Source organism: Balaenoptera musculus, chromosome 16 (genome assembly GCF_009873245.2).
Source record: "Balaenoptera musculus isolate JJ_BM4_2016_0621 chromosome 16, mBalMus1.pri.v3, whole genome shotgun sequence".
In the NCBI taxonomy this organism is placed as follows: domain Eukaryota; kingdom Metazoa; phylum Chordata; class Mammalia; order Artiodactyla; family Balaenopteridae; genus Balaenoptera; species Balaenoptera musculus.
The window spans coordinates 3,191,024-3,207,248 of record NC_045800.1 but is presented as its reverse complement, the minus strand read 5'-3'; the positions used below and the strand labels follow the sequence as shown (position 1 = coordinate 3,207,248).

At 50.8% G+C, this 16,225-nt stretch overlaps 1 protein-coding gene across 1 annotated transcript in view; it reads left to right on the top strand.

Annotated features, from left to right (window-relative positions):
* The first annotated feature begins 600 nt into the window (after positions 1 to 600).
* Positions 601 to 16,225, top strand: part of MGMT (O-6-methylguanine-DNA methyltransferase) — a 283,219-nt gene continuing 267,594 nt past the window's right edge. Inside the window, exon 1 of the mRNA XM_036827727.1 lies at positions 601 to 681. The gene's annotated coding sequence lies outside the window, so the exon portion shown is untranslated. The remainder of the gene's footprint in view (positions 682 to 16,225) is intronic.

Sequence of the window (16,225 nt, the reverse complement as noted above, 5' to 3'; positions counted from 1 at the left end):
GAGCGGGAACCAGCAACAAGGTTACTGGGTGCACCAGACGCCGAGCCTCCAGACCCGCCCTCGCCTCCACACCTGCCCTGATACAGGGCAGACGGCGCTCGCCAAGTGCTACGGTGCTGACAGTTGGTAAACAGAGGGACAGAGCCCGAGGGGCGTTGGCGGGAAGCGCGCGGCCCAGCTCTTGCGGGTAGGAAGGGCTTGCAAAGGAGCGCGGGGCCCTGGCGGCAAGGCCGGAGAGGGCCGGCCCGGGTGCCTGCAGGAGCCGGGCCAGGCAGCGCCACACGTCCAGCGAGCCTGCGCAGAGCGGGGTCGACCCCGGCGCCGCCGCACTGGGCATGCTCCGACCTGGGCGAGCGCGCGCCGGCGGGGAGGCGGTGCCCATGCTCGGCCCCGCCCCACCAGTCTAGGCCCCGCCCCCGCGCGTCTGGCCCCGCGGCCCTCACGTCCAGGTCCCGTCCCACTCTGGGCCCCGCCCCCGAACCTCGGTCCGGCCCCGCCTCTGCGTCTCCCGGCCGCGCTTCCGCCACGTCCCGGTGCGTGTGGGCCCCGGGAGCCTTACGTCAGGCCCCGCCCACAAACCTCGGCCCCGCCCCCGCGCCACGGACTTGCCCGGGCTTCACGCGCTCACTCAGCGCGTCTCTGCGCTCGCAGCTCCTCTCGGTCGGCGGTTTGGGAAGCGCGGTGAGTGTCTGGGTTGCCTTCCTCCCGCCAAAGTTCGGGGCTCTCCCTGGGGAGAGCAGGCGTCTGGAGCCCTTGGGGCATTCCAGCCCCCAGTGGTCTTCCGAGCGCTCCCCGTCCCGCCTTGCCATCGTGGTGGGGCCCGCTCTCACCACCCCCCAGCTGACCTTTGTGGGTCCCAGGTGTGACCAGGTATGCCCAGGTGTAGCCAGCCTTCTCCCAGCCTGGGGTTCCTCGGCCAAGTTGGATGACAGTGGCCTGGCCTGGGAGTTGTGGCCGCTTCCGCCGAACCTCTAGTTGGTCAACACCTTCGACGCCCTCCTGCCCGCCCTCCTGCCTTGCACTGCCGACCAGCCCCAAGGGGGCCTCTCCTCTGCCTTCTGTTTCCAGGAAGCTTCCAGAAGGCCGTAGTCCGGGCCTGCCTTGTAGCAGGCCCTTGTGCAGAACCCCCCATGGCCTCTTGTTTGAGACAGGGTGAGAGGAGGGCCGCGTTCTGGCGTCCTCATGTGATGTTGGTATACATTACGCCCTAATCGCCTTCGTAAACAGCAACACGTAACCAGGTGGAGTGTGAGAGCCACTTACCCTGGGCGCCGGAATTCCCAAGTCGGTGATAACGCTGTAGAGCAGTTCTAAGCGGTATTCCTCACTCCCTGGGCTCATCGTTTGCTGAATCTCAGAATGGTGTTTGCTCTCCGTGCCTCGACTCAGTAGCTGACCTTGTTCTGGAAGCACATTTTGTATATGTGAGCACAGCTTTTGCTTGGTTGAGTGGATGGTCATCAAGCAGGGGGGGGACTGATTTGTCCGGAGACGGGACACCGCGGCTGTTAGCAGCGGAACACGAAGCTGGGGAACACGAAGTGCTAAGGATTAGACTGGCCGTGTAACTATGAGCCCTTCCAGTAGCTAAGCCAGGCCCTCCTCTTCATCTCCCCATCCTGAGACGTGATGAGGAGGGGGTGTGTTGCTTTCATGAGTCCCCAGTGGAGAAAACACTCAGGTGAAAAGGACACAAGGAAGCTTAGCCCGCCGTGGGGGTCAACAACTTTAAGAAAATGATGTCAGGGCCGCCCTTTGCATTCCATCCCCCACCCCCAGCTGGTGGTTAATATCGAGTTAACTCGGACCTTGTCCCATGAGGCAGTTCACGCCAGGTGCGCCCTTGCTCAGGTCCAGAGCCTGCAAGTTGCAAAGGAGAGCTGGCCTAGCGCTGGTAGGCGTTTCAGTTCTGCTTGGGTTCTTGTTTTGAGTTAGGATTTGAGTGGGAGAGTGGTGTCTGTGACAGTCTGGGGCCGGGGGGAACCAGGCCTCAAGGGCAGAGCTACACTAAGGTACTTCTCTAGGTGAACATTCTTTTCATTAAATCTGTATTACACAAACTAGATTTAACTAATGTCATTAGACGCTGCTTTAAAAAGGCCTGGCTGTTGGAGAGCAAGGTTTAAAGAAATAAAGCCCCAGGTGTGGCCACAGTGATTAACATCTTACTCTTGTTCAGCTGCGGTGGTTCTTAAACCTTTCTTTTCCTCTCTGTTTTGGTCTTGCTTGGATTATCCGTCGAGCTTCACCTGGGCCTTATCTTCCACTCAGACCTGCTCTTCCACGGTTTCCCTTACAGATGTCTCACTCAGGGACCATCCATCCTTCCTTCAGGGAAGGAGGCGGAAGGAGGGCCTGAGGAAGAACGTGACTTCCCTCGCGTTCCTGTGGACTTTCTCCTCCAGGCCTCTTCTCTTCCTTTCTCAGGAACCCCAAACAGTTTACTCTTCTTCGTATTTTTTAATAAAATAAACTTACTGAATTGCCTTTATTCTTATTTTGCAGAGGACAAACATTTAGAAGCCAGTGATTCAAACCAAGACTGTTGTATTTCAACTCCCCTTTTTTGGGCATCAATGCCCTTTTCAGTTTTGTAGTATGTTCTCCTTGGTAGGGAAAGAAGGAAGCAAAACAGTGATTTCTGAATTCTCTTTTCCCATAGTCATCTGTTAACATTATTGCCAGGTTTGTTTTCACACTTCGCTCTGACCCCACCTACCTCCATGGCCCCAGGGTGAAGTTCCTCTTCTAGACCCACTTCCCTTGAGGTTTTTGACATCCTTTGTCGCCTCTGAGGCCCCTGGTCCCTGAAAGGCCCTGAGCTCCTTTGGCTCCTGTCACGGTCCTCCCTGACCCTCTGTTTCCTGGGTAGTTTCTGAAAGAGGTTGGGTCTTATCAGAGAATATTATTTAAAGGAAGCCTGAAGATTTAAACATCGAAGACATATTAACTATAATATAATATTACCATTGGGTGAGAGTGGCCTTTTCATAAATGAACCAATCCATTGCCCGTTCTTGGTTTGAAAGTGCGTGTGGTTTATCTGGGAAGCGGAGGGAGTTTTGGCTGTGCAGGATGGCTAGCTTCCCCTTGCTTGACATCAATTTTCCCATCCCGTTAGTTCTGGAGGCCTTTCTTGGGCACAGGTAGATGAAAGTTGGGCCTCCACTGTTAGAGGCAAAATACTGCGAGATGTGTGTCCTGTGGCATTTGGATAACTGCTGCATTATCTGCTGGTCAGTGGGAAGAAATAGTCTAGTTTTCTTTTAAATTTTCTTAAAAAAATTAACAGTAATAAAGAGCTTATCGAGGAGGGCCGCAGGGCTTGGGGAAACCATAGAAAGAATATATGGTGGCTTCCCGGTGGCGCAGTGGTTAAGAATCCACCTGCCAATGCAAGGGACACGGGTTCGAGCCCTGGCCCGGGAAGATCCCACATGCCGCGGAGCAACTAAGCCCGTGCGCCACAACTACTGAGCCTGCGCTCTAGAGCCCGTGTGCCACAACTACTGAGCCTGAACTCTAGAGCCCGCAAGCCACAACTACTGAGCCCACATGCCACAACTACTGAAGCCTGTGCGCCTAGAGCCTGTGCTCCGCAGCAAGAGAAGCCAGGACAGTGAGAAAACCCGCGCACCACAACGAAGACCCGACACAGCCAAAAATAAATAAATAAATTTATTTTAAAAAAAACAGTATATGGGGTACAGTGAATGACCTACTCCTTTATATCACTGTTAAAATGAATTGCCTAAGAAGAGGGATAAATCATTTTTGTGACCTTTTGTCAACTTTGAAGGAATCAAAGTGGTCTTGGCAGATGTGGCTTACGTGTAAATTGGTCACAGACAGTGTCTTGCCGAAGTGCTCGAAATCCCTGGCAGTTAAGCCAGTCTGTGGCTGCCATCCTCCTGATGTCTGCTCCAGCTAAACAGCTAAATAAATAGGCTGCCCCAGGGGCCACTGACACGGCAGTGACATCCTTGGCCACGTGCTAAATGCTGACACTTGTTTCTGATACCACAGGTTGTTTTCAGTTAGACTGGGGGCTTAGCAGAGGAGTGGGGGTCTCCAGGCCTCGTGTCCCCTTGTACCCTCCCCCTCCCCAACCTGGAGTAAACTCATTTGGCCTGTGATGCAGCTGTGATAAAAACCAGTTAAAAATTCTACAGAAACATTTTCTTAGGGTTGTTAAATTTGTCATGTGTGTATGTGTGTAACTGTGAAAGGAATTGTGAGAGAGCTATAAACGCCTAGTACGTTCATTCTATTACTTGGAAAATTTTCTCTTTAGAATAATTTCCTACCTGTAACACTTGTGAAGTCAGCAGAGTATCTAACCCAAGGTCTGTTGCCCATTCCCAGAAGTCTGCGGGTGAGACTGAATGTGCGGTCCACCAATGGCAGGACTCGTAAAAGCCGGCACTTGTCAAATCTATTTGTTTTTATTATAGACATCGATCTGCCAGTTGCAATAATGCATTTATGGACATTTTTCTGCAAGCACAGCGCTGGTGGCAGTTTTAACTGACAAATTGAGTCATATGGATACTAGTTTAGAAAACTCTCACCTTATTGACAGATTGGGCAATTCCAGCCCTGGATGTTCAGAGGTTTCTAGATGGATGGAGAGAGTGAATTGAATCTCAGGGCAAAATATGGGATGGGACATTTTAATGTTGAACTTTAATAAATAACTGGTAGTTGTTTCTCATTTGTTTTTACCCCCCAAAAAAGGACTAAAAGTAGGGGCCGAGGGTGTCCCCTTCAGATCTGGCCCACTTGTCGGTGTTATAAGTAAGAGCCACCACTGACAAGCGGGCCCCGTTGCTCTCCTTGAAGTGGGATACTCGTGAGCTATAGCAGAACAGTTTCTCAAAAGGTGGTCTGAACCTTGCTGGTGTCAGAATTACTGAGTGTGCTGGTTAAAAAGGAAGATTATAGGGCCCCTTGCCAGACCTACTGGGTCAGAACCCGGGGACCTGTGTCTTTGCAAGCGCCCCAGGGGACCCTAATGTTTGAGCATCTCCAGTGCAGGCTTAGGGTTGCCTGAGAAGAGCTCTCCAACCCACACAAGCTCCGAGTTCCCCTCCCACGTGGGTCCATCCTCAGCCGGCATTGTTCTAAGTTGCCTGTGCTTATGGATGTGTGTATGGTTTTGTAACTCCTCAGAGACACGTGAATCTCTTCGAATTGCAAACCCGACATGTTATCCCCGCGTTATAGTTTTCGGTCTTGTGGTTATGACAGAACATGCAGATGTTACCAAAACTTTGGCGTTAGTTTTACAAACAAACGTTAAACATGGACAGCCGTATTATATTTCATGCCCATCTTTCCCTTTGAATGGCTGGTCTTGCTTTTTCTCTCTCTGGGTAGAAGCATTTTCATGGTGTCAGGTAAGGGTTAACTTTCATATATGCAACCAGATACATTTTGGGGAAGCTGAACTGAGATTTTATTTATGAAGTGCCAGTTGTGGGAGGGATTCTGCTGATGCCATTTACTAGCTGGGTGGGTTGGGCAGCTGTGAAGCCTCTGGCTGCCTCCTCCGCTGTGGGATGGCAGTGATCACACTTACTCTGTCTACCTGGATGAACACGAGCACAGAGGTGATAGATGACTGTTTTGTGGGGTATGAAGCACTGCCTAGGTAGAAATGTTAATGTGGAGCCATAGCTTCCTAGAAGGATGGGACTAACTGGAAAAAGGGTGAGGAGCTAAGCAGAATCCTTGTTTTCCCTCCAGTACTGTCAGTATCCGTGTTTCTCTTCAGTCCAATCAGCATCCTTGTTTTCCCCTCATCCAATCGGCATCCTTGTCCCTATACCCCACCCCATCCAATCAGCACCCTAGTTTTACAGATTTACACTGTCCACGCCCTCATTTGGGGTGCTATACGCAGGGTTAAGGTTCCAGCCTCTGGGAACAAGACTGACTCAGTTTGGACCTGGCTCCATAATTACTATCTGTGACCTTGAGTGAAGTCACTTAGCCTTTACCGAGCCTTCGTTTCTCCAAAAATCAGGAAAACGGCATTGCTGTTCACAGGGCTATTGTGAGCTATTGGGAGAGAATCCCATTTGGGGAATCGACCCGGGCCCCCCCATGGTGAGCCCTGAATAATAATAATAATAGTTGACGTTTGTTAACTCAGTCACAAAACTGTTCCTGGTGGAGGCAAGACTAGAGACGGGGTCTCAGTTGGGCTCCACCTCCCGTGACTGTGATTCCCTGTGGCCGCGGACCTTCATTTGGTCTGGAGCATCGTGAAGCCTAGGGCTGATTTGCCAGGTCTCTAAAACTCCTTTTGTCTCTAAGGAGGTGCTTTGCCCAGCTGCCCGTTTCTAGTTTTTTTACAGTGGATGATTTGGGAGCCACTGAAGTGGCTGGTCTCAAGGAGCTTCCCGCTCAGGTGGCAGAGTTCTGTGTCCAGGTATGCCATGCTGATGGCCAGCTTGTGCTGTGTGGGCCTAGAGCCGGCACGTAGGCTTAGCACGTGTGTGTTCCCAGCGGGCGTGGCTGGCCTGGCCCCGACAGCCCTGAGTCACTTGTCTCTGGGAGGCTTGACCTTAATCGTTGGTTAAATTGAAAGAACTTCCTGGAGGACCAGACACCGAATCCGACACTCTGGCAGTGGCTGGGAACCAGCAGCGACACCAGCATATGACAGTGTTTTCCTGTGTGAGAGGAAGTCACAGTAGTGAGGGGTAACGTGGTCCGTTAGGTGAGCTTTGTCAGAATTAGAAGATGTGCAGTAATTTTTGTGTGTATGTGGAACTGGGCCGTACTTTTGGGTCTCTACCCTCCTATCGCTCAGGTTCAGCCTGGCAGAGTTACATTGCAGGAGACTGGGCAGCGCAGTAATGACACTGCTGATACTAACATTCATCGAGGGCCTTGCTGCAGGCTTTACCCGTCTGCCCTAGGGAATTCTCGAGGTCACCTGCTGAGGGGGACACTCAGGGTCTTTGTTTGCATGTGAGGAGGCCGCCTGGGAGTGAGCGACCTGCACAAACCACTGGGGTAGGAGTTTTCAGCCCGGGTTTATTTGTCACTAGCGCCGGCTTTCCCCACGCACCGTGCGCGCCACCTTTGGTGGGGAGGCAGGGACACTGTCAGAAGTCCTGTTGGGGACGAGAAGTGGCGTAAAGAAATGCATTACCTGTACGTTCGGTTGTGCTTTCTGGACACCAGTGTGGGCGAGCGTGGTCCTCTGCATCGCGGGAAAAGCAGCGCACCCAAGCCTGTCCCTGGCTGAAGGGGCCCCGCCCCCTCCTGGTGTGCAGCCTGCCCCGGGGGAGGGCCGAGTGCAGGGGGCGCGGTGCCGGCAACGCTGTCCCGTGTGTGGTGGCCCTTCGTGCAGGCGGCCGGGACGCCCCGTGCCTCGCCGGGGGCGGCAGGTTGGTGGTGCGGGTACTGGAGGAGGGGCGTCCGCGTGCTGGGCTCTGTTTTAGGACCCGAGCCACAGCCCTCGCCGGGTCCCTGCCACCTGCTCCTGTCGCGGCGGGAGGGCTGGGCGGAGCACCTGTGCAGAGGTGGTAAGGCTTCTCCAAGGGGCCTGAGCAGCCGGAGTGTGGCCGCCAGGATGCGGCTCCGGTGGGGCGTCGGGATGTGTGAGGGGCCAGGCAGGAAGGCTGCAGACCCCGAGTGCTGCGCTGGGGAGCTCGGTGGGCGGAGAACCGCGGGCCGTCAGTGCTTCCCGTGCCCGCCGCCTCGGCTGACCTGACGCGGGGCTGGGGGAGCGGGAGGAAGGCGGAGAGGCAGGTGGCAGGTGGCAGCCCGGCTGAGCAGTCGCACCGGGGGAGGTGCTGTCACGGGGGGCTGCGGTCCGTCCGGGGGGCTTTCTGGTGGGGAGCAGGGGGGTGAGGGCGGGAGGGGGCAGTTCGGGGAGAGGCCTGAGTTAGGGACCCCCTCTGTGAATGAGAAAGGAGCCCGGGTCTGCTCTGTGGGCCTTTTATTTCCGTGAAAGCAGTCCTCCGGGAAGGCCTGGGGGGAGACCTGGCTGTGGAGCCGGAGTCGTCCCTTTCTGCCGGGCCTGGCATTTGGGTTGCGAAGCGGGGAGCCTGGCTCGTTGCACCGCTTCTCTCAGGCGGAAGTGGCAGCGGGGGGAGCGAGGCTCAGGAGCAGGCCCCCCGCCCCCGGCCCGCGCTCAGGATCTTTACGGTAAAACCGTCAGGTTTGGGGGCGCAGGCACATCACAATGCACGTTACCAGTAAAGCGCGTGCCGCTTCTGCTCAGATGCACACCTCGGAACGCTGGACTGGCCGAGCGATGGCGAGCCCGCCTTGAGGGGCGAGAGGCGGCGGCTGGGGAGGGAGGCCCTGGTGGTCCCCGATGGTCCCCAGTGGTCCCGGGGGGCGGGGGACAGGCACTGCCCTGCGACGTGCCCACTGCCGGACTCGCCCCGAAGTGTCCATGTGCGGTGCTTGTTGCCTGGCTTCACCGTGACAGCAGGGACGGTGCTGGGGGGACCGGGAACTGGAGGAGAAGGTGTGATCCTGAGCGGGCGTCCCAGGAGTGGGCGGCGACCCTTCCCTGTGAGCCTTTTCACACTCCAGTGGAAGTTCCCAGAATAAAGGGCGAGGCACAGAAATGATGTATTTCCAAAAGTTGGTGAATTTAGCCAGCTATCCCACGAAAAGCCCCTGTGTGCTATTCTTTATTGTGCAGAAGAATCTGTTTCTGTCACCATTGTGTTATCATCAGATTAAGCTGTCGAGTTAGATGGATGGCCAGGATGGCCAGTCGAGGGAACTGACGTGGGACCATCAGCCTGCAGGCCGCCCTGGGGCAGGTGCTGGTGGGGAGGCGGCCAGCCCGCGGGGCGGGGCCGGTCACCAGAGGGAGGCCGCGCCAGGCAGGTGGCTTTGAAATTTGTTGCAGGAACCGTTACTTAGAACCAAAATGCCGGTTCTAACATTAAGTAAATATCCCTAAAATTCAACAGTCTCCACCCTCTTGGCCACGATCAGCCACTGTTGTGGTCGCCTTCTGTCCCCAGGAGGACAGGCTCCCAGAGGGCAGTGCGTTCTGTCTGTTCTGGGTGACCAGCAGTTTGCTGGGACGCAGGACTTTCAGGGCGGACGCTGGGGGGTCCAGGCAAGCCGGGTGGTTGGTTCCGCCCAGACATGCTCAGTCCTGGGTCGGGGGTGACATCCTCGCTGTCGCCCCACCACTAGCTGGGATGCACTTGGGCCCTGAGTCACAATCTCTAGTTTTCCTTTTCTTTTTTTCCCTACGGAAGTATGGGCTTTAAAGACTTTCTCTTAGATTTTTTTTAAATTTGTCTATTTTTGCCCTGAGTGTAATGAGAACGTTTCCCAGAGCCTCTGTTATTTCCCTCTGGACTGAGTTCCCCTTTGCTGTCCTCGTAGCATTCTCTGGACTGTTTGTCAGGCCAGAAAAGCCTCCAAAGGCTATGGTTCTGATTTCCTCAGTGATTTTCTCTTCTGTACGTTGAGGTTTCTTGCTCGGAAACCTTCTTTGGGCCTGAGGTGCTTTTACTCTTTGTCATTGACTATCATGACGATCCAGGCAAGATGGATTCTGGGAAAGGTTAGTTAGATATTCTTTTGTATTGTCCAGAAATAAGTGTTTCCAGTGGTTTCAGACTCGGACGCAGCTATTTGATGTGCTTCAGTCATGCCCTGGCATTCACGTGGCAACTCCCAACTACTCATTGGAAATCCGTGTCGTCGCTGCGCGGGTGCCTGCTCTGTTGTGATGGTCGGGTGCTCGCTGCTACCCTGCGCTTGGTCAGCAGGACTCAGAACGGCGGGGCACTGCCTCCAGGCCGCCCGGAGCTTACCTCGTCTGGAGGGTCACCTGTTGGAGACCGTGTACCTTCTCTGCATGGGGCCAGGCCAGCTCTGTTCAGCTCTCGGATTCGAGGCTGCCTCTTGGGGTGCAGAACAAAGTCCATGTGGGCTCTGGGTTTAGACGGTGAGGACTTTCCCGTCTCATATCCGTCCGCAGCTGATGGAGGAGCTGCCTGGCTCCAGCCTCAGCGACCTGGGTTGCTTTCGCCTCGTGCGCCCCACGCAGTCTCCCTGCTCTGTCCCTGAGGAGTGCCTACGCCACCCTCAGGGGCGCTGTAAGCTCAGCACTCAGGCAGACACAAGCGAGAGCGTGCCCCTTCCTCCTCCTCCTGTTGCAGGCAGGGGTCTAGAGGCGCTCCAAGGTGACCCCTCTTTCCTACCCAGGTCCCGAATGAAATGAGCCTGTGAGGCTCATATTGACGCCACTTTCAGCCCCATGGCCCTCCACATTTGTTCCGGCACCTTCTCTAGATACCTGTGCATCAGCGCTTCACTCTCAGAGGCCCCAGAGCACCCCCTACTCTCACCTAGGGATCCTTCTCTGATTCAGCCCAAACATAGACACTCTCTGCTCCCAAGCTCTCTCTGAATCCTTCTTCTGTTTCAGCCCTCTTGGGAGCCTCTTCAGCCCCCATAAAGTCTCCTCACACTTACACTCGGGTTTCTGCTTTACTTGTATTGTTTTTGTCTCTTCATGCTGGCTTTCTGTATTGGAAGCTCTCCAAGGCCTGGTGTGGGGCTCACACCTGATGGAAGGCCCAGCGAAGGCTGCGGAACGCAGGTTGCTGTGGACTGAACGTGTCCCCTGAAATTCATATGTTGAAGCCTAACCCCCAATGTGACTATATTTGGAGATGGGGCCTTTAGAAGGTAATTAAGCATAAATGAGGTTTTAAGGTGGGGCCCTAATCCACCTGAGGGTTGGTGGCCTTATAAGAAAAGGAGGGCGAGATCTTTAGCGTGTGAAGGCACAGGAAGCAGGCGGCTGCCTGCAAGCTGGGAAGAGAGGCCTCCCCAGAAACCCAATCAGCTGGAACCTTGGTCTTGGACTAGCCAGCCTCCAGAGCTGTGAGAAAATTAATTTCTGTCCTTTAAGCCATTTGGTGTGTGATATTCTCTTATAGCAACCCAAACTGACGAATAGAAGGTGAGGTGCAGACTAAAGTTATTTCAGAAGCACAAAGCTCATGAGGGGTTTATGTATGAACTTGGAATTTGGAGATAAAGATAACTTTGTAATCAGACAGTGCTCCAAATTAGTAGCACTGTTCTCAGGTTTAGCTCTTAGCACCCCAAAAGGTGTACAGAGTAAACGAAAACAGAAAGAACAGAAACCTAAGTCTTATTACCAGGGTCCTCAGAGGTTGCAGGAAGGAGATTTGGCAGGTGGGCCAAGAGACACCCAGAGGGCCAGGGCACCATAGACAGGCCTGGTGTTGTCCTGGCCCTGGGTGGACATGTGCTGGAAAGCTGTTGAGGCCCCAGGCCCTGGGGGAAATGGGGAGGTGGGGAGGAGATGTGGGCCTGAGTCAATACTGGCGGACGGGGCTTCTTACGCATGAGGAGGGGTTACAGAGCCAGCCTGTAGCCTCCGCTTGTCGGCTGGGAGTTTCTGTTGGTTGGTTGATTCCTTTTTTTTTTTTTTCCTCTTGATACTGGTCAGTTCATTCTCTAGTCCTTTCTGGATCAAGGAGCAGCATGGGGTCATTTGTTGGACACTAGCACAAACTCTAAGTACTGTGCAGTTTGCTACTTTTCATGCTAAGGTGTCTCTGAGGATTTTTGGATGTCTCTCTTGAGCTGGGGACCTAGCAAGACACTTCTCACTGGAAGCTTGCTGGCCCACACTTGCACCAAGTTGGCCTGCATTACATCTGTGGCCACTGATGGGGAGACGTAATAAAGACAGGAGATTTAAATTTACTTCTGCCCAAGTCACCGATTCGCCACGTGTCGCGCTTTGTATTGTACCTCTGCAGAGTGTATCAGATACGTGGGTATTTTGGGGATTGTTGCAAAGAAAACTCAAGTTGTAAACTTTCACCTAACGGACCTTGCCATTCCTGAGCTCTGACCCTCTGTGCCCTTACCGTGTGGCCAGCACCGTGCCCCTAGAATCCGCTTTGGGGGACCCAGCAGTGGCAGGGAGGGGTGCTGTGGTCCAGGCAGGAGAGGCTGGAGTCCTGGGTGAGGCTGTGTGCTGTGCTTTGTATCGTGCTGTTAACATTTGAAATGTGGATTTGTACTCTGTTATGTTTTATTTATTTGTTTATCAGCATAGCTGTGTTTGTTTAATTCCATACTGAGAGTCTAAGAATATGATTAATCTTGAGGCCCATTTTATAATGTAATTATTAGTGATTGATTCTGTTTATCCTTGAAATCAATAAGAGGGGCGTAATGGTGCGTTGTGCAGTTGGGCTCTATTTCTTATATTTTAGTAAACGTGATTCTGTGACAACAGAAGTATTGGTTTCTTACCAGAACGGATTTGATGAATCTCAAGCATCAGATTAGTTTTATATAATTATTGTGGTGTGTTGTGTTCCTTACATGACCTATGTTAACGTGGCAAGTGCCACTAAGGTCTCCCACCACCAGTGGTCAGGGTGGGGATGTGCAGTAATTGATCTTCCTGGGAGCGCTGTAATGTGAAAACAATTCAGGCTGTTTGAAGTATATTTTACAAGTGTGCACTGGGCCTTTGGGATGTTATATTGAAAAACCCAATTGTACAGTTACCATGGGAACCCAATTAGAATAGATTGTTTGATTTTTTTGGGGGGGTGGGCGGGGGTGTCTTTAATCTTGACCAAAAATCTAATGTGTTTTAAATGTTTTCATATTCCTACACTGACTTGCTACACCAAAGGATTATTTCTTCCCCCTACCCTTGTTTCCAGCTTTAAGCTGAAATAGTGATAAGTTCTCTAGGGTGGTTTATGAGGAAGTCTCCTGGAGAGATTTAATCAGATTTGTGTGGAAAATTTTGTGCAGGTCATGGTAGAGGTGGTAGCGAGCATTTATTGTAAAAAGATGGGAAAGTGGGTGCTTTCCTGCGACAGCACACGGGGCCCTCATGTCCCTCTGGTTGTGCTCTGGATGCCAGATGGGGACACAGGCGTGCACCTCTGTTCTTCCCCAGCTTTGCGGGTGTGGGATTGGGTCCTGAAAGGCCCTGGGTTTCCGGGGTGGAGATAGCAGGCGGGGTAGGGCAGGGCGAGGTCTCAGGACTCTTCCCTCCACGCCTGTGTTCCTTTCACTGTTTGGGCTCAGAGACTTTTTGCGCTCTTAAAACTTATTAGAGATTCCAGAGTCATATGTCAAAACCACATTGAAAGTTAACATTGAAAATTTTAAAAATACTTATTCATTTAAGCAACAGTAAACATTCTAATACAAATGACACGTTTTAAATGAGAAGTAACTATATTTTACATAAAAAAACAATTAGTGAGTGAGTGGTATTGGTTTACCTTTTTTAAAACATTTTAAATGACTGGATGAGTAGAAGGCAGCTAGATTCTCGTATCTGCTTTTGAGTTCAATCTATTGCAATAGGTTGTTTTCTGGCTTCACACCAATAAGTAACTGGAAAAGGGAGAGACATTTAATAGCCTTTTCAGCTAATTGTGGTTATTCTTCTTTGACACCACATCAGAACTTGACAGGTGGTAGTTTCTTGAAGGTTCATGCAGTGTGGAATGTGAGCCCTGAGTGTGAACCTTCTGTCCTCCATTACACGAAAATCCACTGTGTAGCTTGTCCTTTGATTTTTGTAACAGCATGCATTGGTCCTTTGGAAAATTTTGGTTTGCTGAATTATACAGATCTTCCAAATGTTGACATGTTTCATAATACAGTATTAAAAATCTGTAATGTCACCACCTTTCTCCTTAGAAAAGTCTTAGGACTGGGGGTTGTCAAGCCATGCTGGTGGATACAAGTTTCCCAAAGTTCTGGTCATCAGCTTGAAAGCTCTCATTTTATCATTAACAACAAATACTGCCAGTTGTGTTACAGTGACAGCCTCACTTTGCTTATTTGTTTATTTTTTAATGCGGTACGGATTTACTCTCGCTCAGACCAAGTCCAGCAAGAGGCAGCCCGCGGCCGCACCACTCGGTGACTCAGGGGTCCAGTCCGTGCTGGACACGGCCATCACTGTTTGAGCTTGTCCGGAGGCAGCTCATCTCCTCTGTACCAGGTCCCCGTCCCTAACAGCCAAGTCCGATCAGTGGGTGGCTCCGGACAGGACATCTGGAAACCGGCAGGTGCCTCCCCTTGCCCTCGGGGCTGCCCTGCCGCTGGGCCAGCGCCGCCTTCCCCACCAGGCCTGGGAGGCCGGCACCCGGGGCCCAGGATTCTTCTGGGGGCCCCCGGACGTGTTTCAACTTCTCTTAAAATCAGAAGAAAACATGAACACAGCCGTCCCTTGGTTCCCGGGGTTGGGGGGAGTAGCTTCAGGTGCCCCGGCGGTACCTAGACCCCCTGTTTATTTTTGAGAAAATATCTGAGTAACCGTAGGTGATTAGTCATTCACACGTGTAAAGCTTTTGTCTCATGAAGGGGTCGCCAGTTCCTCTCAAATCTGTAATAATCATAAGAGTGCTCCCCCCACCCCCAGACAACCATCGTTCTTGCTTTGCGGCAGAAGTGCCCTGTTGTACTTCCCGTTTGGGCCCAGAAGGGTCGAGATTGAATAAAGGTCACAAGTTTGATTTTGATAGTTTCATCAGGACATTCTTAAATTGTTTTTTTTTTTTTTTTTTTTTTTTTAACGGGAGTTTATGGTGGGGAAGGATAGGACGATTCCCTGTACAGTTTGGTGCCGCTGTCTCGGTTTTCGGCAGTTTTACTCACCGTTGCTTTTGTATCATCGTCTTTCACCAGTAAGGTGTGATGTTTGCTGTATGTTTTTGTAGGTGCCTCTTATCAGATTGAGGAAGTTCTTCTCTCTCATGTTATTGCTGTGGTGAATTATACTCACTGGTTTCCGTATGTTAAACCAACTTTGTATTCCTGGGTAACCCCACCTGGGCTTGATGTATTCTTATTTTCATGTATTGCTGGATTCAGTTTAATATTTTTGAGGATTTGTGTGTCTGGGCATAAGGGATATTGATCTGTAGGTTTCCTTTCTCCACATGTCTTTCTGGTTTGGTGTTAGGGCGATCCTACTCATAAAACAAGGCCTTCTATTTTCTGGAATAGTTTATGTAATATTAGTATTGTTTCCTCTGTAAATGTTTAACAGGTTTTACCAGTGAGGCCATTCTGGTGTGGAGTTTTCTGTATGGGATGGATATTAACTACGAATTCAATTTCTTTAGTAGATAGAGCGTTATTAAAGTCATTTATTTCTCCTTGAATGACTTTTGATAATTTGTGTTTTCCAAGGAATTTGGCCATTTCATCTAAGTTGTTGAATTTATTGTCTAAAGTTATTTTAATTTTCTTTAATTGTCCTTTTAATCTTTGTGGGACTTTAAATCATGCCTTTGTATTTATTGCTGATATTGGTAATCGTCTTTTCTTTTTTTCCCATAATTGGTCTGACTAGAGGTTTATCAATTTATTTTTCAAAGATCCAACTTTTGTTACCATTGATTTTTCTCTCTTTTTTGTCCATTTTACTGACTTCTGCTCTTATCTTTATTTTCCCTTCCTTCTGCTTACTTTGGGTTTAGTTTGCTTTTTTTGTAGTTTAAGGTGGAAGCTTGAGTCCTTTTGTCTTTCTCATATTAATATCCAGTGCTAAAAATTCTCTCTAAGCACTGCTTTGGCTGCATCCCACAGATTGCTGTGTTAGGTTTTCGTTTTCATTCAGTGTGATGTGTTTTCCAATTTCCCTTGTGATTTCTTCTTTAATGCATGGGTTATTTAGAAGTATGTCATTTCATTGCCAAATATTTGGGAACTTTACTGATACCACTCCGTTATTGATCTCCAGTTTACTTACCTTGTGGTCAGAGGACATACTTCTTACGACTTCAGTCCTCCTAAGTTTATTGAGGGTTGTTTTATGGCCCAGAATGTGATCTATCTTGGTGAATGATTGTGTGCACTTGAAAAGAGTGTATATTCTGTGGCTTTTGTGTGGAGTGCTCTTGTAAATGGTAATTGGGTCAGGTTTGTTGCTAGTGATGTTCAAGTGCTGTATCTTCTTATTGCTTTTCTGCTTCCCTGTTCTATAAATTACAAGAAAGGAGTGTTGAAATCCCCAACAATAACTGGAGATTTGTCTGTTTCCCCTTACATTCTCTCTTCTTGCCCCTTACATTCTCTGTTCTTGCTTCATCTGTTTCAAACTCTTTTATTAGGTGCATGCATATTTAGAATTTTTATGTCCTCTTGGTGAATTAACTCCTTTATTCTTTTTTTTTTAATTTATTTATTTTAT